We start from the raw sequence: 23401 nt of genomic DNA, 5'->3' as shown, positions 1-23401 counted from the left end.
CGCAGGGGCAGTTCGGGTCATCTCTGGCTCCCCAGCGATGGAACATAGCGGCGCACCAGCCATGGCCTGTTTGATAGCGATTGAGGAGGGCCCGATCATAACGTGCTAGGTCAAAGCCGGGTTGACGCTTGCAGGGGTCTGTGATGAGGTGTTTGTTCTTTACCTCAGCTGACTGCCAGCTCTGTTTCCAAGAGACTGGAACAGAGAAGTTCAGTGTAGGCGTAGGGGACCAGATTGGGTGACTAGACGTCAAGCGTTGAACAGGGTGGGCGAAGATATCCGCGTATATTGGCAGGTCTGGTCGAGCGTAGACGTGGGAAATGAACTTAGATGATGCCGCATCTAAGTTAATGGTAATATGCTATAATCAATTCACATATAGTTTATTTCATATTAGCTTTATTGTATTATTTCTAGCATGAAACTTCAAAGAAAACCAGAACTTGATGTACTGTCAGCCACATTCTATTACAATTATAAAATTCTGTCCGTTTTGTCTTCATACCCTAACATGAAATTGTTAACTCTAACCTCCTGCCTCTCAAAAAAAATAGTTGCCTTCGAACATGAAAAATACATTTCCAAGCCACAATTTTCATACAAGTAAATATTTTACAGATGCAAAATCGCAGTGTTAATCAACCACATGCTGTCTGTCTTCTGCCTGGACCCATGGAGTGACTCTCCTCTCTTGATGGATACGCCACGTGACCTGACTCCACAAGCTACACAGATCTGTCGTCACAGCTTGAAACTAGCCAGTTATTTAACTAAGTGAATGTGAAAGTTCCAAGATTCTGTCTAATATCTGAAAGAATTCTAACAACAACAACAAAAAAGTCAAACACTATTATAAAAGCTGACGTAAAGAGGATGCAAGGTGGATCTGTGTTTACCTACCACAAATTCAGAGTTTGTACCTTTCTAAAGTGCAATTTTCATGTGGGTTGTAGTATTTTAGTGTGAGATGTTGTATTTATTAACACTAAAAATGTGCTTACATCTTTGGATGCTATTTACCAAGTCACTGTTGGGCCAATGTACCATATGTTTTGTAAGGGTGAGACCCTGATATCAATCTCTTTGTTATTTAAGTAATAACAAGAAGGCAAAAAAAAAAAAAAGTAGAGCGTCATTAAGTGCCAAAGCAGTAGTTTGAACTCACCCATAAAATGACAAACCACTAAATAATAGTACTACTAAATAATAGTACCACTAAATAATAGTACTATTAGTTCACTCATAACCTTTTCAAGATTATTTTATTTTCACAATATTGTAATTTGTGTTTCAAAATGATATGCAGACAACTCTGTTAGTTACTCAACTTCTGAACTGAATTTGGGACTGGGATATTTACCCTACAGAACAGAATCTGAATGCGTCCGCAACCTGACATTTTCATACTTTCTCTGTAAAAACTACTTTTATTTATTTATTTTGGACAGAGGCAGAGAAATTAAGAGGGAAGGCAGAAAGGGGGAAAGAAAGGGAGAGGAAAAGTAGAGAGGGGGGGAGGTCAGAGAGAGGGAGAGCTGCAGCTCTGCTTCACCGGTTACAGAAGCTTACCCCTGCAGGTAGGGACCAGGAGCTTAAACCACAGTCCACATGCATTGTGACCTGTGTACTCAGCTGGGTGTGTGCCATCACCTGGTCCTTTTCTTGTTGTGGAAATAGGCACCTGATTTCTCTTTTGTCAATCAGATTTCTATGTCATGGATTTTGATATCAAAGCAATAGCAAGGAAGTTCAAATCTGTCTGGTGCTGAAACTGTCAGATGAGCGAGCAGTAGTTAAATTAACACCTGTTCAAAAACACTGATTAGCAGAGAAATGTGAATTGGGATTATGAGACACCACCTCACCCCTGTGAGAATAGTCCATACCAAAAAGGATGGAAACTAGTACTGGTGAGGATGTAGAAAGAAAGGAATCCTTCTACCCTGCTGGTGGGAATGTAAAATGATACAGTCCCTGTGGAAAATAGTTTGGAGAGTCCTCAAAATACTAAAAAATAGAACTACCGTGTCTAGGAAGATAGCTCAGCTGGTTGAGTAAAGGACTCACATGCCTGAGGTCCCTGGTTTGAGACCTACTGTTATATCGACTAAAGTGGCTCTCTCCCTCTCCCTCTCCCTCTCCCTCTCCCTCTCCCTCTCCCTCTCCCTCTCCCTCTCCCTCTCCCTCTCCCCCCTCAATGAAAATTATCTTTCTAATATGAAATATATATATAAGCATACCTTTAAAAGACAATGAAGCTACAATGTGATTAAGCAATTCCTCTCCTATGCATACATTCAAAGAATAAAAATTCCCGCTTATCCAGATATCTATGCACACCTATGTTCATGGCAGTAGCATGTTAATGTATTGTTTAACTTTTGTAAATCTTTATTTATTGGCTAGAGACAGTCAGAAATTGAGAGGGGAAGGGTGTGATAGAGAGGGAGAGACAGACAGAGATACCTGCAGCATTCACAAAGCTTTCCTGCTGCAGGTGGGGGCTGGGGGCTCCAACCTGAGTCTTTGCATATTATAACATGTGTGTTTAACCAGGGGCACCACCACCCCACCTGGCCCCTTTTCTGCAACTTTCTTAAAATTGCTGTTTATTAGTGATTTAATATTGATTCCCCAAATTTTAAGATTATAGGTATAAAATTCTAATGTCACACATAGCACACATGTGTGTGTCAGCCCTGTTCCACTGGACCAAAATTCTTTTTGGAGTGCAGAAGGAAGGGGTTCTGGCTTCTGTAATTGTTTCTCTGTTGGAAATGGATTTTGGCCAGTCTGTCCATACAATGAAAATTTACCCTCATGACAATAACAATCCTATAAATAAACATGCCCTCAATAAAGTGATACTGAAGTTGAAAGAAATTTAAAGTACAAAATAAAAAATCATAGATGTGGATGCAACTTCATAGATTACATTTCTTACATACGTTTCAGTTACTATCACTGAGGTTACTAAGTCTAGTAATAACAATGTAGGGTAGCAGAAATATGTATAAGATTAAAATACATGAATTCTGGTATTCACCACTTCAGGATGACTTTTTCAGATAGATAAAAACAGAGACAAAGAAAAGACATCTCAGTAATGTCCTATGAAATGATCACCATATCTTATGCATATGTATGACTTACTCTGTATCAAATAATTGCAAACTATTATGAATGTACTTGAGCCTATGAAGTCCTCCAATAGATAGAACAAATCAATCTTTGTTTCCTTGGCATCAAAGGTATCAATTCCAAGCACCAAGTTTGTGACACTAAAGTTAAGTTTGAAATATACTTAGAAAGACTGTTATGAATGTGTATTTATGAAAGTCATGTTTTATATGGGTGTATATATGTGCACACTTACATATAGATCACAGTGTTACACACACACACACACACATACACACACACACACACACACACACATATATAGAGAAAGACATTCAAGTTGTTTCCGTATCTTGGCATTTGTGAATAATGATGCAGTAAATGTGGGAATATAGATATATCTTCAAGGTCCTGATTTCATTTTATTTCTGTCAAATGTATATCAAGATGTGAGATTCTTGATTTATATGGTACTTCTATTTTTATTGTTAGGTAGAAATCATTTCTATTTTTATTTTCAAAATAAGAAATCTTTTTTTTTTCAAATTTTGTTCTCCTTCATCTTATTCTCTTTTCCATAGAGGAGATCTCATTTTGCATTCCTGTTCAACTCCTGCTAGACAAGGGCCCTATTTTTTTCTCCACTCTTACCAATTTTTATCTTTTTTGACCACGAACATTTCCTTATAGTTTTTATGTGCAGCTCACTGGTGGCTGGTAGTGATGAGAATCTTTTTATCTGCTGTTGACCATTTTCATGCCTTTGGAAAAATAAGTGTTTAGTTCCTCTGTCCATTTTTGTGAACATTTACTTATTTTTTTATGAGAAGAAAGCCAAAGCAAAACTCAGTTATGAAATATATTAGTTAAAGGGATCAAACCTGTGACCTGTCAGACCTCAAACATCAATGTTTCGTGCTCTAATAAGCTGAACTATCTGACTGAGTTCCTCTGACAATTTTTAACATATTGTTTTTCTGGCTGTTGGGTTGTGTGAATTCTATCTCATTTTGGGTATCAATCTATTATCAGCTATATAATAAGTAGTACTGTTTTGTGTTCCATAAAACATTTTTGCCTTATTCATTAATATGAAGCAAAAAACTTTTATCTCTTTATATTTCATTTTGTTTTACTCAATCTAATTACATAGTAAGAAAAATTAGCATTAAATATAAAGTAAATAATAGTTAACTCGTACATTTAACGTACATTTGATATTACTATAGAATATTTTTATATATGTCAGGGCCAGGCGGTGGTGTGTCTGTTGAGTGCACATGTTACAGTGGGCAAGGACCCAGGTTCAAGCCCCCAGTCCCCACCTGCAAGAGAAAAGCTTCATGAAGTGGTGAAGCAGGGCTTCAGGTGTCTTTCTGTCTCTCTCCTTCTCTATCTCCCCCTTCCTTCTCAATTTTTGGTCGTCTCTATCCAATAAATAAAGATAGTTAAATAAAATTTTAAAAAAGGAAAAGAAAAATTTTACATATGTCCATTTTCATGTAGGTGACCCAATAGTCCAGATAGAGAAAACATCCAAATTAAAACAATAATGTTTCACAGGGATGTGATTTGAGCTGCCTTCTCATGCTGTTATCAAAATAATCTGTTATGAACTCTCTTTTCAGCCAGGTTCCAGATGCCAGCAAAATGCTGACCAGACTTCCTTGGACAGACGACCCCACCAATGTGTCCTGGAGCGCCGCTTCCCCAGAGCCCCACCCTACTAGGGAAAGAGAGAGGCAGACTGGGAGTATCGACCGACCAGTCAAGGTCCATGCTCAGCAGGGAAGCAATTACAGAAGCCAGACCTTCCACCTTCTGCAACCCTCAACGACCCTGGGTCCATGCTCCCAGAGGGATAAAGAATGGGAAAGCTATCAGGGGAGGGGATGGGATATGGAGATCGGGTTATGGGAATTGTGCGGAATTGTACCCCTCTTATTCTATGGTTTTGTTAATGTCTCCTTCCTTTAAAAAAAATGCAATAATAATAATAATAATCTGTTAATTATTATATTTGAAAATCTAAGCAATGTATCTTGTGTTGCTATCAGTAACAGGAATATTGTCACCAAGTTCAGAATGTCAGTTGACTTTGGAACTTGAATGTCCTCAAAGTTTAAATAATAGAATTAGATTTATGGATCTTTAAGTTTTCTTCCAAAACCTATAAAATGATCTGATGCTTCTTTTATTTTCTTCCTAATTAAAATTAGTCTTATACATGATGAATTACTATTACTGAAGTGAATATGTAGATGGATAGATAATGCCATGATGAATAATTTATCAGTGTTCAACACTTTCTAATGTGTATCTATTACTTCCAGATAAAATTAATGGCTTCCAATAACTATTTAAGTAACTATAAAATTATATCAGTTTTTGTTTGTGGTCATCACTACAGATGAGTTTATTCAGAAAGATATGATTTCTATATTTTGAAATTCATGTTGGCATAGAGAAAAAAGTTGTCATTGACTTGTTCAAGTCAGCTTTTCATGATGACCATAGTAAATAAAATGATCTTGTGCTCTATTGTTATTTTAGTGCCTCATAGTTATAATCCACTTGAGAATAGCCATTTGTGATTATATTGCTACAATCTAAGAACTGAAATAATTTCCCGATACATACAATGAATGAAATTTAAATAGGATTTTTAACTTTGGCAGTTGGAAACTGTACATTTTAATTTTTACTTTGTTTTCCATATTAATTCAGATTTCATTGCCTCCCCCAAAGGTTAAAATAAATAATTTCTAAGTATGTAATCTGGAATTGAGAGGAGGAGTTAAGAACGTTTTGTTGCATTCTGTAGTCTTTACTTGACATTTAAGTTTTTTAAAGTTCTCGTCACTGGGTGTCTTCTGTGTTGATTTATTCAATTCATTAGAATAGCCTACATGCACATCCACAAAAGACCAAATTTAACCTGCAATAATTAAACTGATTTAAAATAAACTCATCACACCTTAATAAGTCTTTAGATCTAATATGTATTAATATTAGTAGGATAAAAGCATTTAGAAATGTTTTCTAGGGATATTTTTCAAATTAGTTATGCATTTGTATTACTGGACGATAATGATGATGATAATGATGATGATGACGATGATGATGATGATGATGATGATGATGATGATGATGATAATGTTATACCATGAAATCACTTGATTTCATACACCAATTCCTTGGGTCACTTTGTAAAGATTCTTGGGACAGATCCTGGAAATGTGGTGTAAGGGAGAATGTTAGTTATGCAGGGCATTCACAAATGTATGCAGTGTCACTCACTGACATCTACAAAGAGTCTATTTTATAATTGTCAAAGAAGTCATTGTGACAGAGTGACACCAGAGAAGAGCTGTCAATTCTATTATTAAATTGGCATTCCGCACATGCTGCTTTCAGATGGTAGCCCTTAGTGAACTCAGTCTCCCTTCATTCCCCCCTGAACCATTTAAAGTCTTCTTATCTGCTCTTCAAATAGATGTCAGCTAATGTTAAAGCACTAAGTGAACCTTCCAAGAGACCATCCTTCTGGTTCACTGATGGAACACCTGGGAGACAGTCTTCATGGCATCTCTGTTCCTTGAGGATAGCAGAATGATGGCTACAGACGCCATGACATCTCCCAGGGTATCGTCAATCAATCATTTAAGGGTGAAAACAAGGACAAGACAACAAATCCTGCTTGTGAAAAGAAAGGAGAGCAAGGCTTTGTCTCAATCTGTGGGGTATAACACCCAACTCTTGAATGTTTTTGACAATAAAAAGCAAAGAGTACATGCTTTAGCCCAAACTGAGGATTCAGTTCAAGCTGATTGTTAATTTTCTTGAGGGTCTCCATTGTTTTCTTAGCCACTGGATTTATGTATGCTAGACAGCCATCAAATGAAGAGTTCCCTACCATCCTTGTTCATTTGTTTAGTGCTATTCTTATTGTTATACATCCCCAAGCCTAGATTTCCCAGGTAGCCAGCCTTGCTATGCTGCCTGCTGTGATTCCTCTATGAAAATGACAAGCCCAAAGAGATGGCTAACTTTTGTTCTCAAGAGTGTCTTATTATGGATATCCTGTGACTGACAGCTGTTGGGAAACAGGGCAAGGAGACTTTTACATCTGTTTACTGCCTTGAATGATGTTCATTTCTTCCTACATTGGCTATTGTTATTCCTGTAAGAACTAGAAGCCCTACTCTTCCAGTGCAGATGTTAGAAATCTGTAGAGCTGTAGGGCTTCTCATGATGTTATATGAGAAATAGGTAGTGGATCAACTCAAGTGGAATGTCATGATAAGCTGGGTATTAATAAGATATTTCACTTTAATGTTAATTTTTGCATGAAGTAGAAAGTTTAAATACTAGACACTTCCAGTAAAACATAAAGCTGTACTGTATGCCAACTAATTTTGCTTTCAACATTTTTATTTATTACAACTAGCATTTATTTCTTATCATTTTTTTTGCATTTCCAAATAGTCATTGTTTTTCACTTGTTCATCACACAGTTATTATAGCTAGAATCTCATAATTTTTTTTGTTTGACTATACTTTCTTTCAAAATTTATAGCATAATCAAATCTCAGCCTTATGGAAAACATCAATACAGAAAACATAGCACAGTACTTCCTTGAATCAGGACACTAAGTTGATAGAATTCCTATGGTCATTATGTCATCTAAAACATTCTGGAAAATGTTTTATTGTGGCATATAATGTACTCAAAGTAAGTGATTTCTATAGAGCTATTGAAAAGTCTTTCTGTCACTTAGAGGCTTTAGAATGATGAAATTTTAATCCCTTTGATTCAGAGCCTGTGTTTCACAGTCAAGACTAAAAGCACAACTAAATCATCCAACTTAAAAAGGGGGGATGGAGAATATATGTAGCCAAAGCAGGGTGGGGGAGGGGTTAAATATGATTTCAGAAGGAAAAATATATATGAAGGAAATAAAAAGAAACTTTGAAATATACAAGCCAACTAAAAACAGCAAGTCTAGGATTCAGTATAGCTATTTTTCATAGCTATATATTTATATAAACCTAATTCTGCCTATATTTGCATATATAGCATATTACATATAAAAATGAAGTGTTTCCTTTTATGTTATTTTCACACACACACACAAATCTAAAACACATATTCTGCATTACAAAAACTTCAAGTAATTTTGGAAAAGAGGAAAAAAAAATTTTTCCTGCTAGTCTCCTATGTTCTTTTGCTGGGACACTATAAACTAGACAATTAGGCAGAGATTAACAACAACAACAAAAACAGAAAAAAGTATGCAAATGTATTTAATAGAAGTTTTCTGTGACACAGGAAACTTCATAACATAATGAAGACCTGAAGAGATGATTAAGACTAAGTGTCTTTGTAGTAGGTTTAATGAAGAAAAGAACCAGTCATGGAAAAAGATTTAAGAGAAAAATGCATAATGTTAAGAGTAGTAAGTTTGGGAAAATTTAGTAATGCCCTTTATTTCAGATTCCTTATAACATCTCTCCTACAAGGATACTGATGCTTCTTTCATTCTGCAATAAGGAGAACTTTTCCCATTCAGGTCTTGTGGTCTATTTCAGGGAAGAAGGAAGAACCACAGAGCCTTTTCCTGCACATCTGTGTGGAAAAATGAAAAATAATAAATCGAGTACTCCAGGTGCAGTAGAATAGTGCAGGCATGAAGTTTCAGCAAAAGAGTACCATAAACAACTGAGTTCTTACTCAGTGTCATCAATAGGCTCCTGGAAACTGTGACATTAATTGAAATGATGCATAACAAAGTGAACTGCATCAAATAAATAGATTATTTAATATAAACTGAAGTTTCTATAGCATATTTCTGTCCAGAAAAATATTCAAAACAGTTTCTCTTAGCTGAAATTTTATTTTGCAAATTCCTATTTTATGAGTGAGAGTCCTGTTCTATCAGATGTAGTGCTGAGGATATGCTCACATTACGCATGCAAAGCCTCACCCACCATTCATAGCACTTTCAAAATTAAACAATAATCTATATTCATTTACTAATTTCCTAACATGCTGTTTCCAGTTCTAGGTTAGGACACACATACATGCACACACACGCACATGCACACGCACACGCATGCGCGTGCACACATACACACAATCATACTGGGGACATTAAGGCATGCCAGTGAACATAATATAAACATTCTTAGAAAGTGGTGGAACCAGAGTAACTAGTGAAAACCCCTAGATATGGAAGAACATGACATGAAGACAGTCACACCAGTCAAGAATTAATATTTTTCTCTCATAAGCGCTATGACAAAATATTTATTTTGTTATCTTTATTTATTTATTGAATAGAGACAGCCAGAAATTGAGATGAAGGGGGGTGATAAGGAGAGAGAGAGAGAGAGAGAGAGAGAGGCACCTGCAACACTGTTTGCCAACTCACAAAGCTTTCCCCCTACAGGTGGGGGCCCTGGGCTCCAACCCAGGTCTCTGAGCATTGATTGTAACATGTGTGCTCAACCAAATGTGTCAACACCTTGCCTCCTACAAAATGTTTTTGAATGAAACGTTATTCAAAGAACTACTGTATGTATATGAGGCCTAAGGACTTAACCTTAAGAAATCCCAAAGTGGGAGTCGGGCTGTAGTGCAGCAGGTTAAGCACAGGTGGTGCAAAGCCCAGGGACCAATTTAAGGATCCCAGTTCGAGCCCTGGCTCCCCACCTGCAGGGGAGTCACTTCACAAGCGGTGAAGCAGGTCTGCAGGTGTCTATCTTGCTCTCCCCCTGTCTTCCCCCTCCTCTCTTCATTTCTCTCTGTCTTATCCAACAACGACAACAATAAAACAACAAGGGCAACAGAAGGGAATAAATAAATAAATAAAATATTTTTAAAAAAGAAATCCCAAAGAATAGAAAAAGATAGAAAACAGCAAAGAAGAATAAATGACGAGGCAGTGAAGTATGCAGAAAAGTACGAGTGTATACACCGTGGCGTGGCAAACACGTCAAACTTGTGTTGTTAGGAAGACGGCTTGATTAGCTTTGTCAAATGACTCTTCAAAGCAAGAATGGTGCCGAGAAGATTGCTCACTGAGTATAGCAAATATATTGCCATACACACAGTCCACGTGGTCCAGGCTCAAGCCCTGGAACCACATGAAAGCATCACAGTACCAGGGGGAATTCTAGTTCTCTCTCTCACTCTATCAATGAAAATGTCCATCTAGGAGACAGACTGGAGGCCCCAGGTACACACACACACACAGTACGGACAGCAAGGATGAGGACTTTGACACTGCATTTAGTAAGATGGGGATAGCTAGAAGCTTTGACAAAAAAAATGAAGTATTTGTGAGGGGGAGGATCACATTTGGAGGGCTTCCAAAACAAAAAGAAAGAAAGAAAGAAAGAAAGAAAGAAAGAAAGAAAGAAAGAGCATTTCAATGGCACTGGTGTCGTTTTAGACCTCTCCATATAACAGTCATATCAGTGAGAATGGAAGACTAAAGAGCCACTTTTTTTTTGTCCAGTGATAAATTTAGCAGGAGAAAATAATCAAAGTGGAAATTTTGATTATTACTACCACAAACCAAAATTAGCAAGTGTACAATGTTTTCTACGCCATCCTTTCAAATACACTGATTAAAAGGATTTTTTAAATTTATTTAAGAATGATCGACAAGACCATAGTCTAAGAGGGGTACAATTCCACACAACTCCCACCACCAGAGTCCCATATCTCACCCCCTCCATTGAATATTTTTCATTTATAAAAAGAATTTTGAATTCATTTCAAAAATAACTTTTAAATAATTGAGCTTATTCTAAATAGGATATTCTACAGCGATATAATGATTAGGATAATACATTGAGCAAAATGTTGATCACAAAACAGTGCAATTTAGCAAAAATATAAACAAAATTAAGCTAAAAGAACAGTCATACACTAAAAAAAATGATGGGGTTCTGTGCCTTCCCCCCTTTCATATTCTCAATTTGACTGGAACATGAGGGCAAGATAAAGTAATCGGAAATGAGTTGTCATGAATTCTGAAACTTTAGGAAAACAATGAATTTCTTAAAAGATAGAGGAGAAAACATCATGAGAGTTCTGTTTTGTAAGGTTAGAGAAAGAAATGCTTAACGGTTATCTGAACGTTAACTCATCATGCAAGATGCAAGTGCAGGCACTGAACCCCAGCAATAATATCGGAGGCCAAAAAAAAAAAAAAAGGAAAAAAAGAAAGAGAGAGAGAGAATATATGAAAAAAAGGTTTGGCAAGGACACTTATTCATTAAGTTCTGAGAAGAGGGCATCATCCCGTAAGCCTTCAGACTTCAGCTCTGGGCAAATAAGCAAACAAGTATCAAGTAGACTAATAAGAGAACAGTAGTTTTTTGTTTTGTTTGTTTGTTTTTAATTTTTTTACTGTTATCATGCTTATCACTGGGGTTGGGTACCTGGAGGATGAATCCACTGCTTCTGGCGGCCATTCTTTATCTTTATTTCCTTCTTTCTTTGTCTCTTGCTTTCTTTCTTCCTTTCTTTTTTGGATAGAGACAGGAAAGACAGACACTTCAAACACCACTACACCACCGGTGAAGGGTGGGGGTGGAGTCTTGAACCCAGAGCCTTGTGCATGGTAGTGTACGTGCTCTATCATGTACGCCACTGGCCTGCCTTGAACAAAAATGTGAAACAGCATATGTACACCCTGTCAGAAGTGAGCTGTGTTGCCAGTCCTTAACTTTCGATGTTAATACAAGAGAAAGAATATTATTCTGACCAGCATTGTTCTGTGGTTCCAGCTGATAAAAATGATGTTAGAGCTGTTTTAGATGTGGAGATAGCAGAGTTGAATTCAGCTAGATTTGAATTATTTCTTTTCAAGAAAGCCTACAAAATTTCCTTCCAGTAGATAATATAATGATGGCCTAAGAATGCAAATATATATAAAGGTGGGGTGATCAGGAGGAAATGGGTGACGAAAAATTAGTGCTTCCATTACAAATGGGCTGTAAATTCCAATGAGGTTGAATAATCATATGAGTTGGGATTTTATATAATGCTGACTAAAGCAGAGAAAAACTAATAAAGTCATGGGCCCTTTGGAATATACCTAAAATAGACCTACTAGCTATTTCCAAAACGGAGACCCCAAATCTTCGTCTGCACTATTCCAGTCTTTAGGTTTATGATTAATCAACAATTTGTTTGGCTTTATATGTTGACTCTTCTTTCAGCCACCAGGTTCCAGATGTTACCATGATGACAACCAGACTTCCCTGGACAGATGACCCCACCAATGTGTCCTGGAGCTCTGTTTCCTCAGATCCCAGCCCCACTAGGGAAAGAGAGAGAGGCTGGGAGTATGGATCCACCTGTCAACGTCCATGTTCAACGGGGAAGCAATTACGGAAGCCAGACCTTCCACCTTCTGCACCCCATAATGACCCTGGGTTCATACTTCCAGAGGGATAAAGAATAGGAAAGCTATCCGGGGAGGGGGTAGATATGGAGTTCTGGTGGTGGGAATTGTGTGGAGTTGTACCGCTCTTATCCTGTGGTTTTTGTCAGTGTTTCCTTTTTATAAATAAGAAAATTAAAAATAGAAAAAAAGAGTTGAAGATGTGATAACTCACCCAGTAGTGGAATACACATCTTTCCCTTCTTGAGCACCTGAATTCTAGTTCCAGAGCTACATAAAAGTATCATATGGGGGATGAGAAGTAGCGCAGCAGGTTAAGCGCACGTGTCCTGAAGTGCAAGGACTAGCATAAGGATGCTGGTTCCAGCCCCCAGCTCCCCACCTGCAGGGATGGGGGTGTCACTTCACAAGTGGTGAAGCAGGTCTGCAGGTGTCTTTCTCTTCCCCTCCTCTCTCCATTCCTCTCTATCTTGTCCAACAGTAACAACTGCAATGGCAACAATAATAATACAACAAGGGCAACAAAACGGGAAAAATGGCCTCCAGGAGCAGTAGACTGTAGTGCAAGCACCGAGCAATAACCCTGTAGGGTGGGGGTGGGGGTGGGAGTATCATGTAAGGCCCCAGGGAAACTTTATAAATTGTAGTATGATGCTGTGATGTTTCTCCCTCTCTATCCTTCTGTGTCTCCCTCGTTCCTCTTTCTAAAAGTAAGAATGAAAAAATATGGCCTGGTGAGTCTACCCAATAGGGGATCTTACATGAATTCATTCACATCTCAGAGGGGCTGGTAGGTGAGCCCAGGAGAAAAAGATACTCAAAATATTTTTTCTTACTCATAGAAAATAAATAACTACTGTATAATCATTGTAGTAAAGGGGCATGGTAGGGGGCCAGTCAGTGGCACCTTTAGATGAATGTACATATTATATATGCAAGGACCCAGTTCAAGCCCCGGGTCCTCACCTACAGTGGCAAGCTTCATGAGTAATGAATCGGTACTGCGGGTGTATCTCTTTCTCTCTCTATCTTTATCTCCCCCTTCCATCTCTCTGTGTCTGTCTAAAGGAAGTTAAAAAATAAAATAAGTGGAAAGTTTTTTTTTTTTTACTGTTTAAAATAGGCATAGTACGTTGGAGACAAGATTAGTTTTTAACTGAAAATGAAATCACAAAGACCAGAATATTAGAAGTGTTATCATGATAGATGTTAAAATTCCTAGAAATTATAGCACAGTTAGTGTTGAAAAACCTGAAGAAAGAAGTAAGCTCTACGGCACAAAAGCTATAACCAGACTGTACTAGCTGTGTGCTGTCAGATTATAATGAAAGGACAAACATTTTTCTTCCCAACTGCTTTCATAATTCACCTGGGCATGCAGATAAATAGTGAAGGTATGGCTAAAGGGACTCTGTTCCAGTCTATTGGATGGACTCCATAGTAAGGTTACTCAGAACAGAACACAGGACTCTAAGTTTTTACCAAGAGGAAAAGAAAAGACAATTTTCATTATCCTTAAGCACAAATCTATAGACCAGAAATGGTCATCAAGTTTGACCTAGCTGAAAGGAGACAGCTAAGTTATAAGAACACATGTTTGGTGAATGACAAATGTCTGAGACATCTGGTATGTAAAGACAGCATTTCTTGTTCATATTGTTTTTCAGATGTACGTTTTGGGACTTGTGAGGTTAGTTCAGCAATAGAATGCATGTCTTGTATCCATGAGGCCTTGTGATTAATCCCTAGATCTATAAAAAAAAAAAGAAAGCAAATAGAACATCATAAATGGGGATCTGTTATCTCTCACATATGCACTCACTGAATAAAATAAAAGAAAATGCAAATTTTACTGATCCTTGGATCACTGAATATTTTCCAATGAATATAATTCACTACATATAAATTTTCTCTCAAATTAAGAGAAAAAGAAAACAACAACAAAACAGCCCTAGTGGCTCCTTGAGTCATTTAGTATGAACATCAAACTCCTAATGCTGACAAATAATACCTTTTGTCATCTGACTCTTGTGAAATTCCAAACTTCTTAAGATTACTCTGCTTTGTGGTCCAGAAGGTGGCGCAGTGGCTAAGGCACTAGACTCTCAAGCATGAGGTCCCGAGTTTGATCCCCAGCAGCACATGGACCAGAGTGATTGCTGGCTCTTTCTCTCCTCCTATCTTTCTCATGAATAAATAAATAAATTCTTTATTTAAAAAAAAAAAAGATTACTCTGCTTTACAGCATTACACTTGGGATGGGACGTCTTGCTCACTCTTCACTTTGGAGCTAGTTCTGACAAAATCTGTGCAAACATGATAGTACCTGAGAAGCTTCCTAGCCCCTTTCAACTCCCACATATCCCTCTGAATTCTACGCTCTCCCAAGTCTCCAGAGCACTATCTGCTACTGTGAATTTATGGTTTGTTTGCCATTTGCCTCTTCCAGGACAGGCCTTGTGTGTAATTTGCCTTTATGAGCCCAGTGATTAAAAGTTATTGGTACACAAGACAGGCAATTAATGAACATTCTTTGAATGAATATTTATTTGTGTTTTGTTATGGTTTTATTGATTCATGTGGCTTTTTCACAAAATGCAAATTTGGTGACAATTTTCCTATTTTCTCTTTTGAAGGATCAGCATGGGTTGTCACATGAAATGTTCTATTTTATTCCTTGGCATGCCCAAATCATGGAGCAACTATTTTTCTTTTTTGTAGACATTAATCTAGCTTTGAATAATTAGTATCTGAATCATTAAAGTACTTCTCTTGGCAAATTACCATGATAATAATAAAACCACAAAAATGTCCTTTTTTTCTGTGCCTTAATAAAATACAATTAAAATTTAATAAGAGCTTTGAATTTCCATTTATCCAATTCTACATCCTGAGGGAGGTAACAGTGGTATTACAACCAGACCAATTAAATAGTCAGTTATAGTTAAACACTTTAATTCACATAAAGGTAAGTATAATTCCGTACTTACCATTCCACATTTGCTTGAGGTTTCGTGAACAGAATGTCCATTTTCTATTCTGAACTGTCCATAATTCAGTATGTTGAAAAGAGTTCTTACTTTATTATATTTGTTAAAATTATAATTTTTTCCTTCAGGTTTCTCTGGTTGTCTGTTTTGTTCTAGTAGAATAATGTCTAAACACAATTATGTTAAAATGTGTTTTCTCTCACATCACTAAACAAATTATTCTTGGAGGGGAAAAAAGGAGAAAAATCAAAAGTAGAATGTAAATTTTTAAATAATGTTGCTTTTATTAAAATTAAGATGAAAAAATATCTTCAAATACTCCCAAATGTCTAAAAGGTCCACAAAGGCTTTTTATGACCATACAAATATTTTCCTTTTTGTAATATTTGAAAAAATGTATTCTGGACATTAATGAAGATTGAGTTAGCATATGCTATCTGAATTTTGATACCCCCACAAAAAATAATTAAGGTATTTTTTTCTTCATTTTTTAAAGAAAATCATAATCTAATTTGTCACATTTTATGATGTAGGATATGGGTCTACTAAAAACTGTTATTTCAAACTAACATTTACATTACTGTGACTACTAGGGATGCAAATGTACAGAAATGGCAGTTTTAGGAACACTGACAAAAAGTGAAACAAACCAACTTTCATACTGTCTCCATAGACAATAACCTAGGTCCACCTGCATGTTAGCTGTCAGGCTCAGGCAAAAACTAGTAAAATCATGGGCCCCTTGGAATATACCTAAAATAGACCTACTAGCTTTTGCCAAAATGGAGAAACTACAGCTTTATCTGCAATATTCTTGCCCTTAGGTTCATGACTAGTCAACAACTTTTCTGCTTTATATAGCAGCTCTTTTTCAGCCACCAGATTCCAGATGCTACCATGATGCCAACCTGACTTCCCAGGGCAGACAATTCCACCAATGTGTCCTGGAGCCCGGCTTCCCTAAAGCCCTGCCCCACTAGGGAAAGAGAGGCAGTCTGGGAGCTCGGATCACCTTGTCAACGCCCATGTTCAGTGTAGAGGCAATTACAGAAGCCAGGCCTTCTGCATCCCATAATGACCCTGGGTCCATACTCCCTGAGGGCTAAAGAATAGAAGAGCTTTCAAGGGGGAGAGGGCAGATGGGATAGGAAGTTCTGATGGTGAGAATTGTGAGGAATTGTACCTCTCTTATCCCATGGTCTTCTCAATATTTTCATTTTATAAATTAAAAAATTAATAATAATAAGTGAAACGAAACAATCAGAGAATGTAAGAATATTTCTTCTCTCCATCTGCTTAGCTGGTGGTTCCTGAAAAAGGGCCTAAGTATCACACATAATTGTTTTGTGTTTTGTTTTGATTAAGTACTGAATAGACTTTACCATTGCTTAATAAAATAGTCAAAATCCCAACATGAAAGATGTGTTTCATATTTCAAACCCAATCAATCACAGTTATAGCGTTCATCTGAGACATTTGTATGGCAAACTCAGAAAAGTCAGGGGAAAAGAAAAAAAACTAATGGTTACGATTTCTTAATTTTTGTGATCAGGAAAAAAACAAAAATTGGTAATTTTGAAATGAATTCCCCCTCAAACTATAATGAAAATCAAGAAAAACAAAATTAACCGAGGATCATCAATTTTAGTGGTCTACAATACTCAAGCCATATTTTATTTTATTTTCTAGTTCTCTTAATCAGTGATATTCTTGTTCCATGAAAAAGCTAAAACAAAAATCCTTAAAACACAAGACAAGGACAAGACTTTTATCATTACTTCATAATTCTATAACTTTATATTTTTACAAGTGTAGGGCTTAAAGTTCTTGGTGACAGATAAGTACATGAGGGGAAAATTAAAGAAGTATTTAGAAACTGATTCTGTCATAGCTTTAACATAATTTAAAAAAAGTAAAATTTTCAATTGCTTTCACTTTTTACCTACTGCAACTGTTTCTTCCTCTCTGATGTTCCCCTACTCCCTGTCAGCTTTTATAGAGAGGGAGAGACAGATAGAGAAACAGAAGAGATAAGAAAGATACCATATTTGATCAGGTCCTGCTTTTAGTTTCCCTTTCAGATCTTCTTAATCAACTTCTGTTGATGAGTGGGATCATCCTGATCAAATTGTAAGTAGGGCACCAAAGTAAAAACCCAGTGGTGAGGGGTAGACATGCAGCTTCCTGGGCCAGTGGGGGGTGGGAGTGGGCGGGAGGGATGGGTCACAGTCCTTTGGTGGTGGGAATGGTGTTTATGTACACTCCTAGCAAAATGTAGACATATAAATCACTAGTTAATTAATATGAGAGGGGGGAAATCAATTGTATGTCTCAAAGTTTCTCAAAACACAAACTGAATCCTTTTAATATATAGGCTGTGTATTTGATATGCGGACTCTCTCAAAAGCCTAGACCAAGTAGATTAGAAGCATCCAATAGCACAGCTATATACAAGATTCTGGATACTGTACAGCAAACCATAACAAAAGGACTTTTCAAAGTTAACCCAATTACCAAATAATGTGATGATAACATTAACTATCGATTGTCTTTTTGAACCCTAAGACAGCAGGAACCTCACATCTCCACTATAGAGCCCCTACTTCCCCCAGTCCTGGAACCCTTGGATAGGGCCCACTTTCCCATATGCATCTCCCAATCCAAACCAAGTAATATTGCATCCGCTGATCACAACCTAACCAATGCAACAGTTGCCACCTCAACATGCTTCACCTCAGACTGTGTCCAGAGACTTCACGTGTGGAATGACAACCCTTCAGCTTCATTACTCGGGTGAGACCTTTCCTTTTATAGTACACTCTAATTTCATCTCAGGTAGTTCACTTTCTAACAAAGTCCCATATCCTAGATATACACCAGTTTCTGTGAGAGCGAGCTTATGTTCACACGTATCCATAAACTACTGCAAAATATATACCTGAAAGCAGTAGTACACTAGAGTTTGCAGTGAGTACCTCCCTAACACTTCCTCTCCACTATTCCAAGCTTGGGATCCATGATTGCTCAACAAATTGTTTGGCTTCGTATGTTAACTCTCTTTTCAATCACCAGGTTCCAGATGCCACCAGGATGCTGGCCAGGCTTCCCTGGATTGAAGACCCCACCAATGTGTCCTGGAGCTCAGCTTCCCCAGAGACACACCTTACTAGGGAAAGAGAGAGGCAGACTGGGAGTATGGACCGACCAGTCAATGCCAACGTTCAGCGGGGAAGCAATTACAGAAGCCAGACCTTCTACCTTCTGCAGCCCTCAACGACCCTGGGTCCATGCTCCCAGAGGGCTAGAGAATGGGAAAGCTATCATGGGAGGGGGTGGGTTATGGAGATTGGGTGGTGGGAATTGTGTGGATAAAAAATTAAAAAAAAAAAAAGAAAGAAAGATACCATAGCACCTATATTTGCTTCCATGTGGTGGGAGTTTTTCCTCTGATCTGTGTAAACACAGCCAGGTAAGCTATGTTGTCAATCATTAATTTTCATTGTTGTTACAAGAGAAAACAAAATATTCTGACGTCAACTGTATTTCCAGTTGATAAAAATTGTTAGATCCGGATTTCCTTTTTAAATTTCTTACGTTTTTACTGAGGGGTTTAATGCTTTACTGTGCAGTCATTGACACATGTGCAAGATTTAATTGCATCAGGCTCCCAATGTTTCTGGCCCCTTTCCCCCAGAGTTCTTTGCTTTGGTGCAATGCACCATGTCTAATCCATGGTTCACTGACTCACTTTGTGTTCTCCTTCTCTGTCCCTATTTATTAAGTTCTGCTTATAAGTGAGATTGTTCAATATTCATCCTTCTCTTTTTTGGTTAATCTCACTTAACATGCTTTCCTCACGTTCTACCCAAGAGGATGTGAAGGCTATACATCATTTTTTAAATTTATTTATTTATTTTCCCTTTTGTTGCCCTTGTTGCTTTATATCGTTGTAGTAGTTATTGTTATTGTTATTGTTATTGATGTCGTTGTTGGTGGATAGGACAGAGAGAAATGGAGAGACGAGGGTAAGACAGAGAGGGGGAGAGAAAGCTAGACACCTGTATACCTGCTTCACCGCTTGTGAAGCAACTCCCCTGAAGGTGGGGAGCCGGAATCTTGAACTGGGATTCTTCTGCTGGTCCTTGTGCTTTGCGCCATGTGCACTTAACCCACTCTGCCACCAGCCAACTCCCAGATAGCCTCATTTTTAACTGCTGAGTAGTATTCCATAGTGTGAATATAACACAACTTCCTTATCTACTCATCCATTGTAAACATCTGGGTTACTTCAAGTTTAACTATACATACCAATGAAATAATTCCAGCTTAAGTCTTTGCCTCTTTTAGTTCTAAATGCTTTACACACAAACACGCATATGTATTTGTATGTATTCACATACTCTAACATTTTCTTTGTTTATAGTTTTATACTTGGACTAGCATTTTAACTAAATTAATTGTATGTATAACTTAATCTGTCAGTTTACTCAAAATAGTTTTGCCATTAATTCTTTTAGGCCCAGGAGTAATATGTTGGAGAGACCAGGAAAGGTGAAGGGATGCATTTTTAGGATCATTTGATTAACTATTTTGTTGCATGCTAAGATTATCTTTGTTTTTCTTACTATTGTGTTTAAAAATGTCATTATAAACCATTTTGACATTTTCCAATGCATCAATTTCAAGATGAGGCAAATTTCGTTGCTTGCACTTTGCAGGAGTGAGGCAATTTGAAATTTCCCAACTGGCTAATTTCTTACTGCAATCTGGTTGTTCTCAATCTTGGCTGAGGAGCTTTCAAAACAAACTAAAAGTGAGGGCTCAACTCTTCACTGAGTGAATCAGTACCTGTGGGTGGGGACCCACAAGAAGTACAAAACAAAAGGGAAAGGCTTAATGCACCATGAATTACAGAACTGCAGTTATACAACCTTTGTGATATTTTCCTAGGCTTTGTACTTCCAGCCACACGACTTTATGACTGTTCTTGACAACTACTGCAGTTTCCAAGAAGAGAAATCAGATCAATGTGAACAAAATAAGCATGCAAACAATATGATAACCATGGCAGACTGGGTTATTTTACTAAAGGTAAAGTTATCAAACAGATACAGAACGCCAAAGGTTTTCTTTTGTAGATTATTCACTCTAATTGATAAGAGTTTAAGAGGATCTGTAATTCTAATAAGTGTCTTATCTATAGGGTTCTTACTATACAGTTGGAGGATGAAGACTCGTCCATATTTGGTGCCTTTACTCTGCCCCCCAACCCTCCTTCCAAGAGTACCTCTACTGTCTCCTCCTGTTTCTACATTCCTTTGCTTGTGATTCCTTACATCTGAATCTGAAACAACTAACTTCATAGGATGGTCCATGAACTTCCTACTATGCCTAATATTTCTCATACAAACACCCACCTTTCCATAGCTAACAACTAAATGGTAAATTATACAAAAGTCCAGTAACTGAAGTTGTTCTCTCTCCCTCTCCACCACAAAAAGAAAAATAAAGTCCAGGCCTGCAAGATAGTTCACCTAGAAATGGACCTGTTTTATTTTGCCATGACTGCAACTCAATTTCAGATCCCCATACACCACATGGAAGCACAATGGCACAAGCGGAATCCCCACTGTCCATCCTATTTTCTTTCTATCTATCTATCTATCTATCTATCTATCTATCTACCTACCTACCTACCTACCTACCTATCTGTCATCTATCTATATCTCTATCTGAAAAAGTTATCCAAGAGCAGTGAAAGAAATCTGCAATAAATAAATAAATAAATGCATAAATCAATAAATGTATTCTAACATGAACAAGCCTTGAAAATACTATACTAATTGAAATAAGTCAGTCACAGAGGAATGTTCCTAGAGTAATCAAATCCATAGAAACAGAAGTTAAAGCTGTGATTGCCAGTACTGAGGAGAGGAGAGAACAAGGAGACAGTTTAGTGTGTACAGTTTCAGATGGGGAAGATGAAACAGTAAGATGAATAGCATTAATAGTAAAACAACAAAGTTACATAAACAATGCCATAGACTTCTACAGATTTAGGGAGTCAGGTAGTAGCGCAGCAGGTAACGTGCATGTGGTGCAAAGCACAAGGACTGGGTAAGGATCCCGGTTCGAGCCGCTGGCTCCCCACCTGCAGGGAAGTCACTTCACAGGCGGTGAAGCAGGTCTGCAGGCGAAAGAGAGAGAGAGAGAGAGGCAGGCCACGCCACACCACGGAATTGAATCTCTTTCAAGGTGGTGGTGGTGGGGAGCTCAAACCTGGGTCACACACCTGGGCAAAATAGAGAGAGAAGTGTAGAATTCTAATGAGTGCAGGTAATTTTTTTTTCCTTTAAGTGATGTTGGCAAAGATTAAAGGGACTCTTTAAAAAATTCTTAAAGAAAAAATGTAGTTTCTGTGTCTTTGAGAGTTTAAAATTGACACATATAGCATAAACATTCCCTTAGTCTAGGTCTTCCAAGGAAGTACATTTGTGTTAAAACTGGACATTCTTACTATTCTTGTTGCAGTACATGATTTTGATGTATGATCTTTCTCTTTTGCAGTCAACAAGTCATATTCAAAGAGCTGTTCAGACTATGTCCATTCTCTATGTGGGTTACAATATTCCTGGAAGAAACCTCTATCACTCTTTCTATCTAGACTTTCAACTACAGTGGAAAAAATGGGGGGGGGAGATACATGTTTTTGTTATTTTTTTCCTGTAGTGTTTTCTGCACACTTTTTCAAAGGGAATTCCCTTACAAAATTAGAGGGACACAGTTAAGTTTTCTCTTACTAAGTAAAGTTGTAAAGTACATTTACAGGCACTCTTGCTACACATCAGATAATTAGAGCACCTTTAGAATTGTTAGCATCATGACAAGCTGGAGCTTATCCTGAAGGCAGTATCTCTTACTGACCAGGAAGAGAACGAATAGATAAAATCCTCAGAAACTAGAATCAATACTTTCCTTATAAGTTTCATTTTCAGGATGGTGTAGAGAGCATAATGGTGATGCAAAGAGACTCTCATACCTGAGGCTCCAAAGTCCCAGGCTCAGTATCCTGTACCACCATAAACCAGAGCTAAGTAGTGCACTGGTAAAGAAAAAATAAAATACATTTTCAATACCTAATGTAATAATTTTAATTGATAAAATGAATCAATGAGCTAGATATGCCAATTCCTTCAAAAGTATTTTCTAACTTAATATGAAAATAACCAAGTGAATAAATTACTATGTCAGTAAGTTGATGAGGAAAATGAGGATCAATGAAATTAAATATCTGGGTTAATATTCATAAAAAAGGCTAAGAAACTTGATCCCAGGTAAAATTCCCACTAACAGTGTGCTGTTAACACTTAATAGTATACATTATATTAACACTTAAAATATACTTAATCCTTTCTCTCTCTGTGTTTCTTTGTTTTTGTCATTGTAGAGGCTTCATTGCTTCAGGCTGACTTTTTTAGATAGAAACAAGATCAGAAGGGAAAACACAGCAGAACTTAGACTGGAGTTGGTGAATTGCTCCAAAGTAAAGGACTTTGGGGTGTGGCAGGGAAGGTTCAGGTCCTGGAACATGATGGCAGAGGAGGACCTAGTGGGGGTGAATTGTTATGTGGAAATATTATGCATGTACAAACTGTTATATTTCACTGTTGACTGTAACCCATTAATCCCCCAATAAAGAAATTAAAAAAGAAAGAAAGAGGGAGGGAGGGAGAGAAGGAAAGGGAGAAAGGATATCACAGCACAAAGCTTCCCCATCCCAGTGTGGTGGAGACTGGACTTGAACCTGGTTCAAAAACCACAAAACAATTACCATTCCAGGTGAGCTATCTTGCAAGCCCACACTTAATA

Source organism: Erinaceus europaeus, chromosome 14 (assembly GCF_950295315.1).
Source record: "Erinaceus europaeus chromosome 14, mEriEur2.1, whole genome shotgun sequence".
NCBI classification, from domain to species: domain Eukaryota; kingdom Metazoa; phylum Chordata; class Mammalia; order Eulipotyphla; family Erinaceidae; genus Erinaceus; species Erinaceus europaeus.
The sequence above is the reverse complement of the archived record's forward strand: the minus strand, read 5'-3'. Positions refer to the sequence as shown.